The sequence below is a fragment of the Hypanus sabinus genome, chromosome 2 (genome assembly GCF_030144855.1).
Source record: "Hypanus sabinus isolate sHypSab1 chromosome 2, sHypSab1.hap1, whole genome shotgun sequence".
NCBI classification, from domain to species: domain Eukaryota; kingdom Metazoa; phylum Chordata; class Chondrichthyes; order Myliobatiformes; family Dasyatidae; genus Hypanus; species Hypanus sabinus.
The window spans coordinates 178,210,484-178,228,093 of NC_082707.1; positions in this window are offsets into that span (position 1 = coordinate 178,210,484).

The following is a 17,610-nucleotide window of genomic DNA, read 5'->3' on the forward strand; positions in this document are numbered from 1 at the left end:
GAATTCTTGACCACAGAGCGTTGTGGATGCTTGATCACTGGAGAGATTTTTAAAGATTGATTGAAAAAACTCTTTGAAAGATCATGGAATTGAAGTCTGACACAGAAGAGGGGTTGCGCCCTGGGGCAGATCAACCATGATTAACACATACAAAATGCTGGAGGAACTGAGCAGGTGAGGGAGTTTGTTTAGAGGGGAATAGATAGTCGATGTTTCAGACCCTGATCATAGAGAATAGTCAGACAAGCTAATCCTCCTGCTCCTATTTTCTTGTCTGATTCTGCATCAGCAGGGCAGGGAAAGCAGATGAGTAGATAAAGATTAGCTTTATTTGACATATGTATATTGAAGCATACAGTGAAATGCATCCGTCATATCATATCAGCAAGGATTGTGCTGGGCAGCCCACACGTGTCAGAACCCTTCTGGCACCAATGTAAAATGCTGGAACTCAGTGACCCTAGCTGTATTCCTTTGGGATGTAGGAGGAAACTGGAACATCTGAAAATGGTCCTCATGGTCATGTGGAGAATGTACAAACTGCTTACAGACAGCGACAGGAGGCGGGCCCCGATCTTGTATATTGGAGCTGTAAAGCAATTGTGCTAACCATTATGTTGCCACATTGTTCTCAGACTATAAGCCAGTCTTAGTGGAGACTTGTGAACAGTCACAATCTGTTGGTTATAGAGGAATGCACAATGGGATTTAGAGAAACTCTCCCATCTCCTCTGGAACTCAGGTACTGTGAAGTGCCTTTACCTCCTAGAGGAAGTTCTACTTAGCTGACACAATTCCCATGTTTTGAAAAACCAGCTGGCAACAAGTAAATACTCACCATGTTCATATTCCATCTCATCATAGATTTAAGATGTTCCCCTTCAACAGTGCTAACCCCCTCCCCCAAAAAACAAAAGTACAAACAAGAAAACGAGAAATGACTGTGAGGAACGTCAGAGAACATTTGGGAATTCTGTGATTAAGAAGAACACTGGCAGTCACTTAACCAATCACTATCTTTGGGAATACAAATCATTTTATTGATCATTATTTGAAATAATTTTAGTAAATTGCCAAACTGATAATTTTATTCCATGGCTGACCCAAAACTTGCAAACATAAGCTGCACGTTATATAACACAGTTCATGTAGCACTTTTAAAGAGGGCTCTGCTAGAGGTGTTTCAGAAATGCAGACATGTTGTACACTTGCAGAAGGAAAAAACAGAGAAGACTGCATTAAATCCAAGATCCTCTTGGGGAACAATGTGTTCAGTGTTAGATGTGGCACATATTGATTATAATATGCAGATCTTAATACAGCTTAGTGAGGTAAATGTATTTGGAGAATAGAGAAAATGGTTAAGTGCCTGTGGTTACAAAGGAGGCCATTTGTCTGAAGTTCTTTTCTGGTATCTCTAAATATTTGCAATACTCCTAAATGAAGACTCAGGCTGCTACACTACCGCATTACAATTTAAAGTGAAAGAGATGCAGTACATGGTGCCAAAAATGTGACTTTTCCTGTTTAATTAGTGTGATCACGTGAGTCGTGTTTGATGTTCTCCCAAGGGGTTATTCCCTTAATCTGTGCGTGGCTTTGTTTAACGTGGGGAAGCTGATGCACGGGCAGCAACAGGGTCAGTTTCCCCTGGCATGGAATGCAAGATGATTGGGGACCCTTCACTGTTGGAGCCTTCCTCCACCTTCACAGCCGTGGAGATGTGTCAGCATCTTCCACCAGCTTGAGCTCTTTGTTGGATCGCACTTTGTCTAGAATCTCCCCTTTGATCTTACCGCCATGAGTGACCCTATCAGGAGCTATGCTCCAGACGGCATCACACTAGGGATCTCAAGAACTCACAGGCCTCTCTATCCCAGTCAGATGACAATCATGGAGAAGTCTTCCTGTTTCCTTCCTGTTGTGGCTCCTAGTCACTATACTGCAACCTCTTTTGTCCTCTTTTGGTTGAGCCTAGTGAGTTTATTTGTGCATTGCTCCACTGGGAGATGTATTTATAAATAATTTTAGGAAAGAATGAGGCCAATTCCCTTATTTATTACAGAACAGTTCAAATTAAAAGCAACATTGGTCTATATTTAGATTAGTTATTTTTTCTTTGTTCTGAAGGAGGCATCACTGTTAACCATTCCTGTTTACCATTGAGAAAGTGGCATTACGCTGATTCCTACATTGTAAGTGGTGAATGTTTAGCTGTTGTTTGTTCTGTTGATCAGATTGGCTCCTAGGGCATTGGTGGTGTCACACTTCTTCAGCATTGTGCAGCTGTACCAATACAGTCTAGTATAAATAAATTCATTTACATTATGAATCAGAATCAAGTTTATTATCACCGACATATGTTGTAAAATTTGTTTTTTTTTTGTGGCAACAGGACAATGCAAGACATTAAAAAATTACTATTGACTCACAATAAAAATAAAGTAATTGGTAAAAATGAGGAATAAAGAGGTAGTGTTCGTGATTTATAGACCATTCAGAAATCTGATGGCAGACAGAAAAAACAGCTGTTCCTAAAATGTTGAGTGTATATCTTCAAGCTTGATGGTAGTAATGAGAAGAGGGCACATCCCAGATGGGGAGGGTCCTTAATGATGGATGCTGCCTTCTTGAGGCATTGCCTTTTGGAGATGTTCTTGATGGTGGGAAGGCTAATGCCCTTGATGGGGCTGGCTGAGTCTACAACCCCCTGCAGCCTCCTTTGAGACTGTGTATTGGAGCCTCCACTCTAAGTGGAGATGCAATTGGTCAGAATGCTCTCCACAGTCAATCTGTAGAAATTTGATAGAACCTTTGATTACATACCAAATCCCCTCAAAATCATGATATATGTCTACTGGCATGACTTCTCCATGATCACATCATGGGGCTGGGAAAGATCCTCCTAAGATATGGACACCAGGAATTTGAAGCTCCTCACCTTTTCTACCTCAATGAGGACTGATATGAATTCTCCTAACCTCCCCTTCCTGAAGTCCACAGTCAGTACCGGCATTTGGTGCAAGGTTGTTGCCGAGACACCACTCAACTAGCTGATCTATCTCACCACTGCACGGCTTCTTGTCACCTCCTGAGATTCTGCCATCAACGGTGGTGTCACTGGCAAATTTATAGATGTCATTTGAGCTTTGCCCAGCCACACTGCCACTATGTAAATGATGAGAAGATTTTGTGGAGTCAGAAAATGAGCCACCTTCCATAGAACACCCTGCCCCTAACCTCCCCCAGTACCTGCAGTATCTAAGAGTTCCCAAGGATACTGATGGTTCAGGGCTTGGGTTTAAATTACCAGACTATCACCCTGACCTATTGCTTCAGGTTTATGGATTTGAATTTTATCCTATCAATAGGAATAAAATTTTGATAATTAAATACATCTAGAATAGAAAATGCTAATATTGGTAATAGGTTTATGTAAACAGAAGGGAAGGAAATCCTGTCTGATCAGCCTGTGGTGGAACTGCTTCCTCAGTCCAGCCATTTAGAAATGGACAATAAATAGTGGCATGGCCACATCCCATAACCACATAAATTAATGAGAATGATAGCATTGCATGAAGAGCTGAAAATTATCCTTCTACTAGTGTGACATGAATATCCCTGCTGCAATGAACTATTTTGGATTGCTAGGGTTTTACAGGAAGTTTTGAAGTTCAGAGTTCAAAGTACATTTTATACTTTATACAGCCTTGAGATTGGTCTCCTTACGGGCAGTCACAAAACAAAGAACCACAGTAGAACCCATTAAATCAAAACCCAGTGCGCAGAGAGGAAGGAAAAAAAATAAATCATGCAAACAGCATTCAGAACTGAAGTTCACAACTTCAGGCATCAGTGCAGCTGATCCAGATGTCCACCAGTTGCAGGACACAGCACAGATTCAGTCCAGCACAGACTTGAGCAAACCCTGCAGGTCGGCCAGCCAAACTGGCTCGACTCTCACCTCTGACCCCCACTCCCCAACCATTTCAATCTGACCTGACTACTTAAATCGTCCAGACCTCAGATCGCTCCTTGCTCTTGGAAAATACTGTAGATGCTGGAAATCTGAAATATTCACGGAGATATTGAGAACGTAAGACTGAACAAGTCATAGAGGGATAAAATGGATTGGGGAGCATGCCTTATGAGAATAGGTTGAGTGAACTTGGCCTTTTCTCCTTGGAGTGATGGAGGATGAGAGGTGACCTGATGGAGGTGTATAAGATGATGGGAGGTATTGATCGTATGGATAGCCAGAAACTTTTCCCAGGGTTGAACAAGGGGAAGTTTTTGCACACAGAGAGTGATGGGTGTGTGCAATGCACCGCCTTCACAGTAGTGGAGGCGGATACAATAGGATCTTTTAAGAAACTCTTAGATAGGTACGTGGAACTTAGAAAAATAGAGGGCTATGCGGTAGGGTAGTTCTAGGCAGCTTCTACAGTTGGTTACACGTTTGGCACAACATTGTGGGCTGAAGGGTCTGTAATCTGCTGTAGATTTCTATGTTTCTAAAAGGAAGAGAGGAAATAATGATGAGATATTTATTATATTGTTGATAATTGATTTAAGTAATGGGCTGGGCGGTACTGGACCTCACAGTCACCCCTTGTGTTGCCCGCATTGCCATGGTGACACAACAGCCAATGGCCTTTTGAGCTCGTTCATTGTGCTGCGCCTGGTGTGTTCTATCTGAAAGAGGATGGTAGTTTCCAATTAAAATAAAAGCACAGAGTAAGTGAGAAGGAAAGGAAGTTCTTCATTGCGTAAGTCTGTTCAGAGATGAGTTTTCATCAGAACTCATTGACTTAAAGTGTGAACTCACATTCGCTGCGCCCAGGTGCTGCTTCTCAAGCTGAGTACGTCTGCTGCTTTCTGTTTTTATTTCTGATTTTTGGCATCTGCAGTGCTTTATTTATCTACCTATCTTAAGCAATTCTCCTGTGGCACTCAGTAGTAGGTCCTATTGGTGGGAGAATCTGCCAACAAAAAGGTCTTTCTGGAGGTCAGTTTAAGATTCTATATTACCTACAGATTTTCATTCGATCTCTGCACTGGGGAACAGCAGTGACATAAAACCGCTTTAGTCTTTGAATGAATTCCACTCCCGTGGTGGGGTAATTTTCTTGCATTCATCATACTCGCTCGTGCAATCAGGATAACCAGCTTAATGTGACTACAAATTAAGCAACTCGCTGCGATCCTGAATTTTACCAGGTTCTAAGGACATCATCACTGGCTTGCAGCTTCAGTTTGAGCCTCGGGAGTTAAAATTCTTCAGCCCCATGTCGAGAGCATTTAGCAGTAGGTTTGTCTTATCTGGCTAAATCCTATTCCAATTAAGATCGGAGCTCACAGTACTAAATGTGGTATCAAATCAAAATCTCACTGAATGATGAGCCTTACATTCCTGACAGTGTATAATTAGAACTATTTTTGTGTGAATTTTTGAAAATTGAAAAATGGAGGATTTAAAGATTATTCTTCCTTAGAGAATGAAATCCCCTGCATGGTACAACAATGGCTCTTCAAACATGTCAGCTGTAGAAAGTGTCCTGGCATCGGCTACATCCTGCATTAGATGATGAAGTGCATTGCAGAGAGGCGCTTTTTGTTAGGAGAATCAAAAATAAATTATTGTATTTATGAATAACGCATTTTAATCATATCTCTCTTGCCCTTCGGAAATGCTTGAATGCTTCCTTACCTTAACCTCTAAATAAAGTTACTGGAATGTCAATTCAGTTTTGTCCCAGCATTCTTCACGTCACACCTGAGAAGAAATTATAACAACGGTTAATATATTTCCACTGAGATGACAAATGACAATTACATAACTTCTTGTAACTGTACAGACTTGTTTTCACACAATAAAATATTTCCTTAGATTAAACATGTTCCTTTTCACTTGTTTTATCCTTTTGTATTTTTTTGAAAAAAAATACTATCCCTGCTTGAAATGGAACACACCAAGGGAGCATGAGTTTTGTGATAACCTACTTAGCAAGTTGCCTGATGAAAGTCACTTTGCTGTCACAGTATCTATCACACTGCATGGTAAATCATGATGCAGCCAATCATAACACATTCCAGTGTCAGACACTTATGCTCAGTCTGAAGATGGGCCATTTATATATAACTATTGACTGTGACAAACCAGCTCTGACAGATATATCATATCCTTTCCATATAAAATATTGTACATCATTCAGATTTGATTTATTCTTTTTAAATTTTAGAAATCAGGGCAAAGGGCTTTGATTCATTATACAAGACACCGACAGACCTGCAGAGAGCAGATGACAAAAAGCTTTGGCTTTCTAAGCTTGGAAGAAGCTCCAATGTTCTCACCTCCTACAAAAGCATGGAGAGGTATGGAAATGAGTGGATTCAATTGAACAGAAGTAAACAGGGGAACATTAAGCTTTGATGAGAGGAGTTTCTGTGAATATTATTAATAGGTTTAGTGACAGAGATGGCATGGAATTCAGCTTGGAACGTTGGAGAGAGTGCCATTGAGTAAGAAATTGATTAAAGGTCAAGGCACCAAAGGCAAGGAGTGTCGTTGGCTATGACATGTGGAAAGACACAGTGTCATGCTCGACCTGGCTGGTTTATACAGATAGTCATTAATATTTTATGTAGATCCTATCCCACATCTTAATCACATCACCTGAGGGAGTCATGCCTTCAACCTAAATTCCCTCTCTAAATATCTGTTTAACTTTTTCTTTCCCATCAAAGAATTATTTTTGATTAAACTTGATCAGCACAGGGGAGGAAAGCAATGTTCTTGTTTGCCATGTCCATGGAAACAAAACACACGCTCGCTCTTTGAGACCCTGGGAAATTACCTTGGCAGCATTTTGTCATTGGCCCCAGCAAGAATTATATCTCCATTTGATGGAAATGAGTTTTAAAGACAGAGTACCAGTTTCTGCCAATACAACGTAATCTGCTCAATGTTACTGATCAATGAGAAAACAGAAATGACTTTTGAACATACGTAAATGAAATTTAATCAGCAGCAGGAATAACTCAAACAACCCTTTGTGCCTACTCCAGTACCGTATAATATAGTCACTGTTGGTTTTTCTCACGTTCAGTTTCACAGACAATCCCCATCTTGCTTTTGTTGCTGTCCAAAGGACAATCATCCCAACCTCGAGTATACTCAACAAGTGTGAGTCCACAGCCTTGAGAGGAGGACCATTTCCAAAGATTCACAACTCAAAGAGCAATTTTCCTTCTAATTCGTAATGACCAGTGTGCACAAAAATCTTGTCCTGGGCGCACTGAATAATTTCCTCAATAAAAACAGTTCTAAAATCTGCAGACAGATCTTCGCAACCTCCACGCTGTCAACACTGTCCACATCAGAAATCAGAAAAGGAAATGTGATTGAGCACAATCGTGAAATATACTTAACATGCTAACGAGGTAAAGGTAAACTCCATTGCGTGCTAGTAGCAAAAGATGTGTGTGCGTGCACACGCACACACCTTAGGGAACATTGTCAATGAGTCCAGACCAAAATAGCCAACTGCATCCACCAGTTCCAGAATCTCCTTTCTGAGGAATAAGCAATCCAGTTGCTACTTTTAGGATTTTGTATATCTCAATATTCTGAATCCCAGTCTTTTAGGGTCAGACCCTTTATAACACAGAAATTTATAAAGTACCCATCCTGCACTTCTGTTGGTGAATGACTGAATGCAAATGCATTGTGTCCAGGGTTGTTGGAAAGCTGTCTTTGTTTAAATGCAAATTTCAGTGGCAGCTGCAATGTCAGGTTTTGTCAGTATGGAATCTGTAAGAGCTGTGTGGCTGGCTGTGTAATTTGCTTTAAGATTCAGTCAAGTTGAATGAGTTTGAAAAAGACTCTTTATCATTTACTTTGACAAAGTATTCTCTTTAGGTTTTCAAAGTCTTTCCTCATTGACTATTAGTTACCATATACTGTATGTGGAGATTGATGCACCATCAATAACTCTCGGAGACAGGAGGCGAATGATAAGCTTTTATTAGCTGCAAGAGACCACAATTAGTAGCAAGAGACCAGCACACAACATCCTGGAGACTGAGGGAGGAGCAGTGTTTCCAACTGCCTTTGTACAGGGGTCTGTGGGAGGAGCCACAGGAGCAGTCAGCAGAGGGGCGTGTCTAGACAGGTATATGTAGTTCACCACAGAGATTACATTCGTCTCCTGGGAATGTTCTTCAGCACAGTGTGAAACCTCTTCTGTGTGGAAGTTACCTGCTAATCATCCTTCATCTATTACAGCAGATTTGTTGTTTCACCATCTATTAAGAACATACAAAAAGCAAGGATTTTGTTTCTTTTCCACCTGTCCTCTGAAACAATCTCCATTACAATTCAACTTTAGTACTTCAGAATGTCCCACACTGCAACACATCTTATATCCTCTTCATCCATTGAACTAATGTGTTGTGCAAAACCGAAATGGGGAATTTCAGCCCTGGCACAAAATTATTTGCCACTAGAGCTGCACATTAGAACAGCAAATTGTCTATAGTAACACTCTTCAGCTCCTTTTAAAAAATGTTTACCCCGTTTAAATTCTGAAAGATAGTAAATTCTTCAGAGTTATCCCAGAGGATATTTCCCTGGGTCCACTATTTGTGATGTGATAACGTGTGAAACTTTATTTGGTAATTAAGTCGTGGTTCTTTTGATCTACGTAAACTTGCCAAGGTGAACGAACACGGTTGCTCTACATGATCCACAGAATCCTTCTGTTTCTCCAATTACAACTCTATATGAGATGGTTTTCATGAAGCTGAGCCATCGCTGGCTCAAAAACAGAACAGGAGAAGGAGTAGGTCCCATCAGATCTGCACCACCATTCGATATAATCATCACTGAGCTGCGCTGCCCTCTTTTTCTAGGCCAGTTCTCCAGAACTCTCAAACATTCTTTCCTCATATTAGAAATAAATTCATCTTTATTTTCATGCTAACTACTTATTAGCTAAGTGTTAAGTATGAAAAGACTTTTATTACAGCATTTCTCTTGAAAGAAGTGCAATTTCTAATGTAGCTCTATAAAAATCACGAGGCCTTGAGTCATTCGATTAGTGTGATACCACAGTATTTCATGGACAATGCATCCTTTGCCCTTGGAAGCTGTTTGGCTTTCTTTTCTGTTTAGTCGTACTCATACTGCAGGGATATAATCACACAAAAGCAAATAAAATTTCTCATTATTTATAATATGTTACACAAGCATGTTAAACAATGAGACATTAAACTCTTAATGTGAACTATTAGTCATTTTGTCAAGTATGGCAGCAGAAATACAGAGTGATGTTTCTTTTTTGACTGAGTGGCAGGATGTCAGTAACTGTACGTTTTGTTGAACTGTGCTCAAGGTAGAAGTGACATGCTGCTTTCTTGAACCACTGCACTTTTTCAGGGTCTAAATCAGCATTGTTGGGTAGGGTGTTCCATCATTTAAACTCAACAGTGATTATTGCATGTAGATGCATATCCCTTAGGAGGCTGTACAATTTAAAGAGGAATTTGAAGGCAATGGCAATTAGCTGATTGTATCTATTCTAAATTATTCAAAAATTAAAGCACCCATGAAAACCTAACATCACAGAGTATTTCATTTGTTTTAATGGATTGACATAATAGAGTATAATTGAATTAAACTATTTTACCATAAACTATCAATTTGGAATAGTTGTAATTGGTTCCTTATTGCTGAGCTTATTTAGGAGCATAATATGCTTTTATGGGGCAGAAAAATGCATCAGAGCATTTCATACACTCTTTAATTTTTTTTAATGACGGAGTAGCAGACTTTTAGATGTGGGACATGTTGATGACCAAAAGTATGATACGCATTACAGGAGGAAATGAAGGAGGGGTGGTGGGTAAGGTAACTAAATAAAATTCAGATTTGTGGATGTATAATCCAATGCAGGGGCTCTGTGGGGATGGATTGCAGTCTAGGCTCCTGCTACTCGGCAGAGGGGTGGAGAAGCCCTCCAATTTATGAAGAGGTTTATTCCCTCGGCAGGGCCACATGAGTAGCAATGGTGCCATGGTTTAAATATAAAGCATTGAATGTATTGACTAAGTGACACTAAGAATGTAAATGACTTTGCACTTTTTTTTCTACAAATATATTTTGTGACCAAAGTTTATTTTTGAAGTTTAAGAAAAGTGATTCAAGCACAATAGACCGCTGCTACGCTACGATAAGGAATGCCTATTCTTCCTTGCCGAGACCACGTTTTGGCAAGTCGGATCATTTGGCTGTACTCCTGCTATCTGCGTACAGTTGGAGCCCCAAGGCCGATTCTCCACAGACCAAGAAGCAGTCGTGGGGGGGGGGGCCGAGGAACGGTTACAGGATTCCCTTGAGTCAGTGGACTGGGTCGTGTTCAAAAACTCACCTGAGGACCTGAAGACTACACCAAGATGGTTACAGACTTTATTAAAACAGCTGTGGGTGAGAATGCCCCACAAAATCATTCAGGGTTTACCCCGAACAGAAGCCCTGGATGAACAATGAAATCTGGAACTGCTGAGAGCCAGATCAGAGGCATTCAAGTCTGGACATCAAGGATGCTACAAGAGGTGCAGGTACGATCTCCAGAAAGCTATCTCTTGGACAAAGTGGAGATTCCGGACTAGACTGGCATCAACAAGGGATGCTGACAGCTTTGGCAGGGTTTGAATGCCATTACTTCCTACAAAGCTAAATCTTGTGACATAGTGGACAGCAGAGCTTCACTTTCCGATGAGCTCAATTCATTCTATGTTCACTGTGACCAGGGAGGAACCATCACGTACCCCCATGTCTCCCAATGATCCTTTGGTCTCAGTATCTGAAGATGACGTGTGGGCTGCCTTCAAGAGAGTGAATCCAAGGAAAGAATCTGTTCCAGACAGAGTACCTGGCTGAGTACTGAAGACCTGTGCTGGATTTCCTCACTTTGAGACTCCAGTCAGTTTGGATTGGCAAGAACATCTCCTCCACAATCTCCATCAGCATTGGAGCACCGTAGGGATGTGTACTTAGCCCCTGCTCTACTCACTTTACACCTATGACCGTGTGGCTAAGGACAGCTCCAACACCATATACAAGTTTGCTGATGACACCACTGTTGTGGGCTATATCAAAGGTGGCAATGAATTAAAGAGCAAATGGGAGATTGAAAATTTGACTGAGTGGTGTAATAACAACTTCTAATTCAATATCAATAAGACCAGGGAACTGATTGTAGGCTTCAGGAGAGGGAAACCAGAAGTTCATGAGTCAGTAATCATCGAAGGATCAGAGGTGGAGAGCATCAGTAACTTTAAATTTCTGGGAGTCACCATCTCAGAGGACCTGTCCTGGACTGATCATGGAAATATAATTTGGAGGAAAGCACGACTGTGCCTCTACTTCCTCAGGAGTCTGCAGAGATTCAGCATATTATCAAAAACCTTGGCAAACTTCTATCGAAGTGTGGTGGAAAGTGTGCCGACTGGCTGCATTCTGGCCTGGTATAGGAACAGCAACGCCTTTGAGTGGAAAATCGAACAAAAGGTTGTGGATTCAGCCCAGTATATCACGTGTAAAACCCTCCCAACTATCAAGCACATCAACATGAAATGTGGCCGTAGAAAAGCAGCATCCATCATCTAAGATCCTCACCACCCAGGCCAGGCTCTTTTCTTGCTGCTGCCATCAGGTAGAAGGTACAAGAGCCTCAGGTCTCACAGCACCAGGTTTGAGAACAGTTACTACCCCTCAACTATCAGGTTGTTGAACGAAAGGGGCTAACTACACTCATTTAAAAACTGTTATATACTTCATTCTCACTATTTATTATTATTGATTTATCTGCTTTTGCACAGTTTGTTTACAGTTTACAGTTCCTGTCACCTACAGCTTGCAGTTCCTGTTTAGTTACCGTTCCATAGATTTGCTAAGTATGCCCACAGAAGAAGAACCTCAGGGTTTTATGTGGTGACATGTACATACTCTGATAATAAATTTTACTTCGCATTTTGAGCAGCAATATGAACAAGTCATCTCGACAGCTCGTTCCTGTGGCACGTCTCTGCCAGAATTAGTTCAGTGGGGGCAGTTGTTTGCCTGCAGGTTGTGTGCTGTGCTAACTTGGACCATTCATTGTTGCTGGGTCTGAATCCTGAAATCCTCAACCAGCAGCTTGAACCTGCAGGGTAAAGCACTTGAGGTGTCTCAGCACCTCCTTGTCAAGATTGTGAATTATGTTGGTCTTGCCAAAGGTAATTAAGTCTTGAATAATGAATAATATTTTTGACAAGGTGTGAAGGAAGCCTTATGAGCCTGAAATCAAAGGAAAGTAGGGAGAGCTTAGAAGTCAGGAGGAGAATGTTACACTAACTATGAGCAGCAAAGCTAGAAAATGATTTCACCTGCAGCTTGATCATTTTCACTTTCAAACGACGAGGGAGTGGTAGCCATTGCAAGTTTTGTGAGGTTACAGTGGCAGCCAAAGAAGACATGGTGTGAAATAGAATAAACTGCTGTAAGTATTTGGATCAGCCAAACGTTATGGAGAATGCAAGATGGGGCAGCACAAACTAAAGAGCTTTGGGATGGTTAGGAGGTAACAACAGTGTGGATCAGAGTTTCTTCTGACAGTGACTCAGATTAAAGAAGGAATATGCTCACTCAAAGTGACCATATCTTCCAATACTTTATAAGAATATAAACCTCCAATAATTACTTTGCAAGCAGCGACCGGGAAGACAGAAGATCACACTTGTCCAGTAGAGCAGCTGCCTCACAGTGCCAGTGTTCCAGATTCAATCCGAACCCCCAGCGCTGTCGGTCTGGGATTTGCATTGTTCTCGTTGAGTCACCGTGGAATTCTCCTGGGTGCTGCCAAGGGCATGAGGTTAATTGCTGACCGTACATTGCCCCTAGTGGCAGGAGATTCAAAGAGCCGTTAACGGGCAGGAATGTGACTGATGGAAATGCTTTGAGACTTAACATAAATTTGATGGGCCAATTGGCTTCACTCCATTTGGTGACATAAAAAATAACTGTTCTAGGAAAATCAAATAATAGGATTGATAAGAAAGTTAAACACTATTATGCAATTTCTTTCACTATATAAAGTTATACTAATGACTCATAAATTCACAGCATACAGAACTCAAAAGCCTCGAATAATAAAAAAATACAACACCTCTAATCTGAAATCCCTCTGCTATTTGTCATTCCTGCATTAAGTCAATAGATATGACGAGTGTTTTTCTAACTTGTATGGATTATAAGCTAGGAAGGATGTGACTAAATGGCTAACTATCATGATTAATTGTAATAAAAAATCAACTCATTATTCATTATATACTGTAATTGATTTACATATTTATTTATTTTTAATATTTTGTCTTCTATATTATGTATTGCATTGAACTGCTGCTGCTAAGTTAACAAATTTCACGACGCATGCCGGTGATAATAAACCTGATTCTGATTTTGATTTTGACTTGAGCTGTTACTTTGTTTTCTTAAAAACAGGCACTTAATGTTAACACCAAGCAATGGCTATGGATTTCCACAAAATGGTTGTCACAAAATTAACTACATTGAAAGATTCAGAACTAAAAATGAGACCATCAACAACACAGTGTTCATTTCCCCTTTGTGTGGAAAGAAATCTTTTCCTCGTGTCCTTTTTAATCCTTCTGTCAATTATTTTAAATCCATGCCTTGATTTTGACCTGAAACCCACCAGGGAAAATGGGTCCTTCCCTGTTTATTTTATCTGAGCCCTCATTATCAAATGAGTCAGTTAAGTCTTTCCTCAGCCTCCTGTGTTGCAAAGAAAACAGCTCCAATTTATTACAATTTTCCTCAGAGCTACAATTTGCAGTCTTACACACAGCACTCCTCTGGACCCTGTCTAGTACGTTCTGATCAGGTCAGGTGGGTTGGAACTCAAGATGTGGCCTATAAAATGTAAAAAGTTCTAGTGTAGCCTCCTTGCTTTTCTGCCTCCCTCATGGGTGCCATGGCAACGTATCGAGCAGCACAACGCTACTACAGGTCGGGGTGTCCACAGCTCAGACTTCAATTCTGGCACTACCCTATCAGGAGTTTCTGTATGTCCTCCCCATAGAATGTGTGGATTTTTCCAGGTCCTCCAGTCTACTCCCACATACCAAAGACGTACTGGGTAGGTTAATTGGCCAATGTAAATTGTCCCATGCCAATTGTTAGGGTTAATCAGGTTTGACGGGGGTTAGCATGGGATAGCATGGCTCAAAGGGCCAGAAGGGCCTACTCATGCTGTATCAATAAAACCAGTTCAGTGCAAAAATCTTTGACAGATGTATATGGCTAGGGAGCCTAAGATCATTGCACAGTACTGTTGTAATTATATGTTCTGTACTTACTGCTCCCATAATACGAAACAAATCTCATGACATAGGTGCGTGATGATAAACCTGATTCTGAAATGGGTCTCTTTTGTGGACGGAGAGTGGGAAGGGGCAGGGAGAGGGGAATTATGGTAGGGAAAAGTGGAAGGGCAAGGGGAAGGGAGAGGAGAGGGAGCTGGAAGCACCAGAGAGACCTTCTGTAATTATTAATAAACCAATTGTTTGGAATCAGATTACCTTTCCTGTGTCTGCACCCACCCCAGCATTCCCACACCCTCGCCGTTTCCACCATTCTTTGCTCCCACCAGATTTACAAACTCACTCTCCATTCTACACAGACAAATACAGAGCTGTGAAAATACCTTAGGCACCCAAGCTATGTTTACGTAGCACAGCCCTGTAAGTAAATCAATCAATCAACTTCTCACTGGTTTACAAGTGTTATTAGGTGAGAAAATGTAGGGACTGCTAACTGGACGTAAAAATGCTAGTTCAACTACCGTAAATTCACTGAACCAGGAATTTAACAAGGAAGTGAGGAAAACAAGGATGTTGCTAGAACTGGAGGATTTGGGTTGTAAAGAGTGATTGAATCGGCTGGGGTTGTTTTCTGACTGAGAAGGAGGCTAAAGGGTAACCTTACAGGGATTTATAAAATCACAAATTCTTTTTGCCTTGAATAAGGGCGTCTGAAGTTAAAGGGTAAAAGTTTAAGGTGAACAGGGAAAGATTTAAATGAAAACTGAGGGGTAGGTTTATTCATGCAGAATGTGGAAGGTGTATGGAACGTGCTTCTAGAGGACGTGATAAAGGCAGGTACAATTACATTTAACATAGATTTAGACAGCAAGGTAGGAAAGGTAGAGGAATATGAGCCAAATGCAGGTAAATGGGATGAGCTCAGGCTGGCACATCAGTTGCTGTGGATACCTTGAGCCCAAAAGCACATTTTGGTCTTGATGCGAAATGTCGACTCTTAACTCCTCTCCATAGATGCTGTTTGACCTGCTGGGCTCCACCAGAGCTTTCTGCGTGTTACTCTGAATTTCCAGCATCAGCAAAATCTGAGATGTCCATGGGCCCATTTCCATGCTGTTTCACTCAGTCACTTTTAGATCCCCCATCTGCATGTCCAACATATGGTCTAAGACCATAAGATATAGGAGCAGAAATAGGCCATTTGGCCCATTGTCTGCTCCGACATTTCCTCATGTCCAATTTTTCTCTCACCCCCAATCTCCTGCCTTCTCTCCATATCCCTTCATACCCCAACCAATCAAGAACCTATCAGCCTCTGTATTAAGTATACATAAAGACTTGGCCTCCACAGCTGCCTGTGGCAAAGAATTTCTCCTCACCTCCATTCTAAAAGGATGCCCTCTATTCTGAGCCTGTGTCTACTGGTCTGAGACTCTGTCACCATAAGAAACATCCTCTCCATATCCACTCTATCAAAGCCTTGCACCATTGAACAGGTTTCAAGAGGTCATCCCTCATTCTTCTGAAATCGAGTGAATTCAGACCCAGAGCCATCAAACACTCTTCATATGACAAGCCATTCAATCCTGGAATAATTTTCATGAACCTCCTTTGAACCTTCTCCAGTTTCAGCACATCCTTTCTAAGCTAAGGGGCCCTTATAAGAAGTTCATGTCATACATTGAAAGGAATTTTAACATTCTTATTGTTAAACTCACTTTATCAGTTTATTATGATACAAATTTATTCAATGATGGTATTTTAGATAACCAAATAGATTGTCAGTGACTTTTTAGCACTTCCTCAGGATTGAGATCAGCTGACTTCACGCTGGCTTTTTGGGTTTTGAGGTGGCCAATAAGGATTATTTATTATTATTATTACTATTGTTATCATCATCATTATTATTTGTATTTGCAGAATTTACATATTGGTTGCTTGTTATTCTCTGTGTGTAGTTTTTCACTGATTCTATTGCATTTTCTTATTCTACTATGAATGCCTGCAAGAAACTGAATTTCAGGGTTGTGTATGGTGACATCGAAGTACTTCGATAACACATTTACTTTGAATTCTTTGCATCAATGTGGGAAATGCAGGCTCTTCCATGAAGGATGCAGAAGGTGTGTGGGTACCTGTGAGGTTGTCCAGTCCTTTTGTTCCTTATGCACAGCCACTATACACTCCTGATGCACGGACTTCACGTTCCCAATGCAATCCAGAATACTCATTTCTCATGTTGAGCAATTATGGACTAGAGAAATCTAAAGATGTTGTGGACATTACATTTGGCTTTAAACACATCTTTCAGATCTTTCCTTGATTCCCCTGGTAACCTCTACAAGTATTTGGAATAGGGCCTCCTTCATGAGTCCCATTTGAGATTATGAACAATATTGTCCAATCAAGGTATCCAACAGAATGTAACCAGGGCTTCAAAAACTTCCTACAAATTCACTGGAAGGTAAGCAAATAGTATCGTAGGGCTATGGAGCACAGCAGCACAGAAACAGGCCCTTCAGCCCATCTAGTCCATGCCAAACTATTATACTCTTCATTTGCATTTTACTGCACCTATACAATAGCCCTCCATACACCTCCCATCCATGTACTTATCCAAATCTCTCTCAAATGTCGAAATCAAACCCACATCCACCACTTCTGCTGACAGCTCGTTCCACCCTCACCACCATCTGAGAGAAGTTCCACCTTATGTTCCCCTTAAACATTTCACCTTCCACCCTTAATCCATGACCTCTAGCGCGAGTCTCACCAAACCTCAGTGGAAAAAGCATGCTTCCATTTCCCCTGTCTATACACCTCATAATTTTATAAATCAAACCCTCATTCTCCTACACTCCAGGGAATAATGTCCTAATGTATTCAACCTTTTCCTACAACTCAGGTCCTCATGTCCCACCAACATACTCAGAAATTTGCAATACTTTCACACTGATCTTCTTCCCCAGTATTGTTACTGGTGTCACTGATATACAATATGAAAGATCATTAACTAGTGTAGGTACAAGCTGTTTTTGGTACCACAGCTTGGAAAAAAAGGCAGCTGCCGTGAATTCCTTCAGGTAACAGCTTTGGAGTCGGACCAGTATCGCTTACTAATCAATGTCACAATCACAACTGCAGCAGGTGTTAGCAATCCATGCACCAACACTCTTCCAATACGGCCTGGTTTGTGCAGCTTCCGTGCAAGACGTTTCATAATGC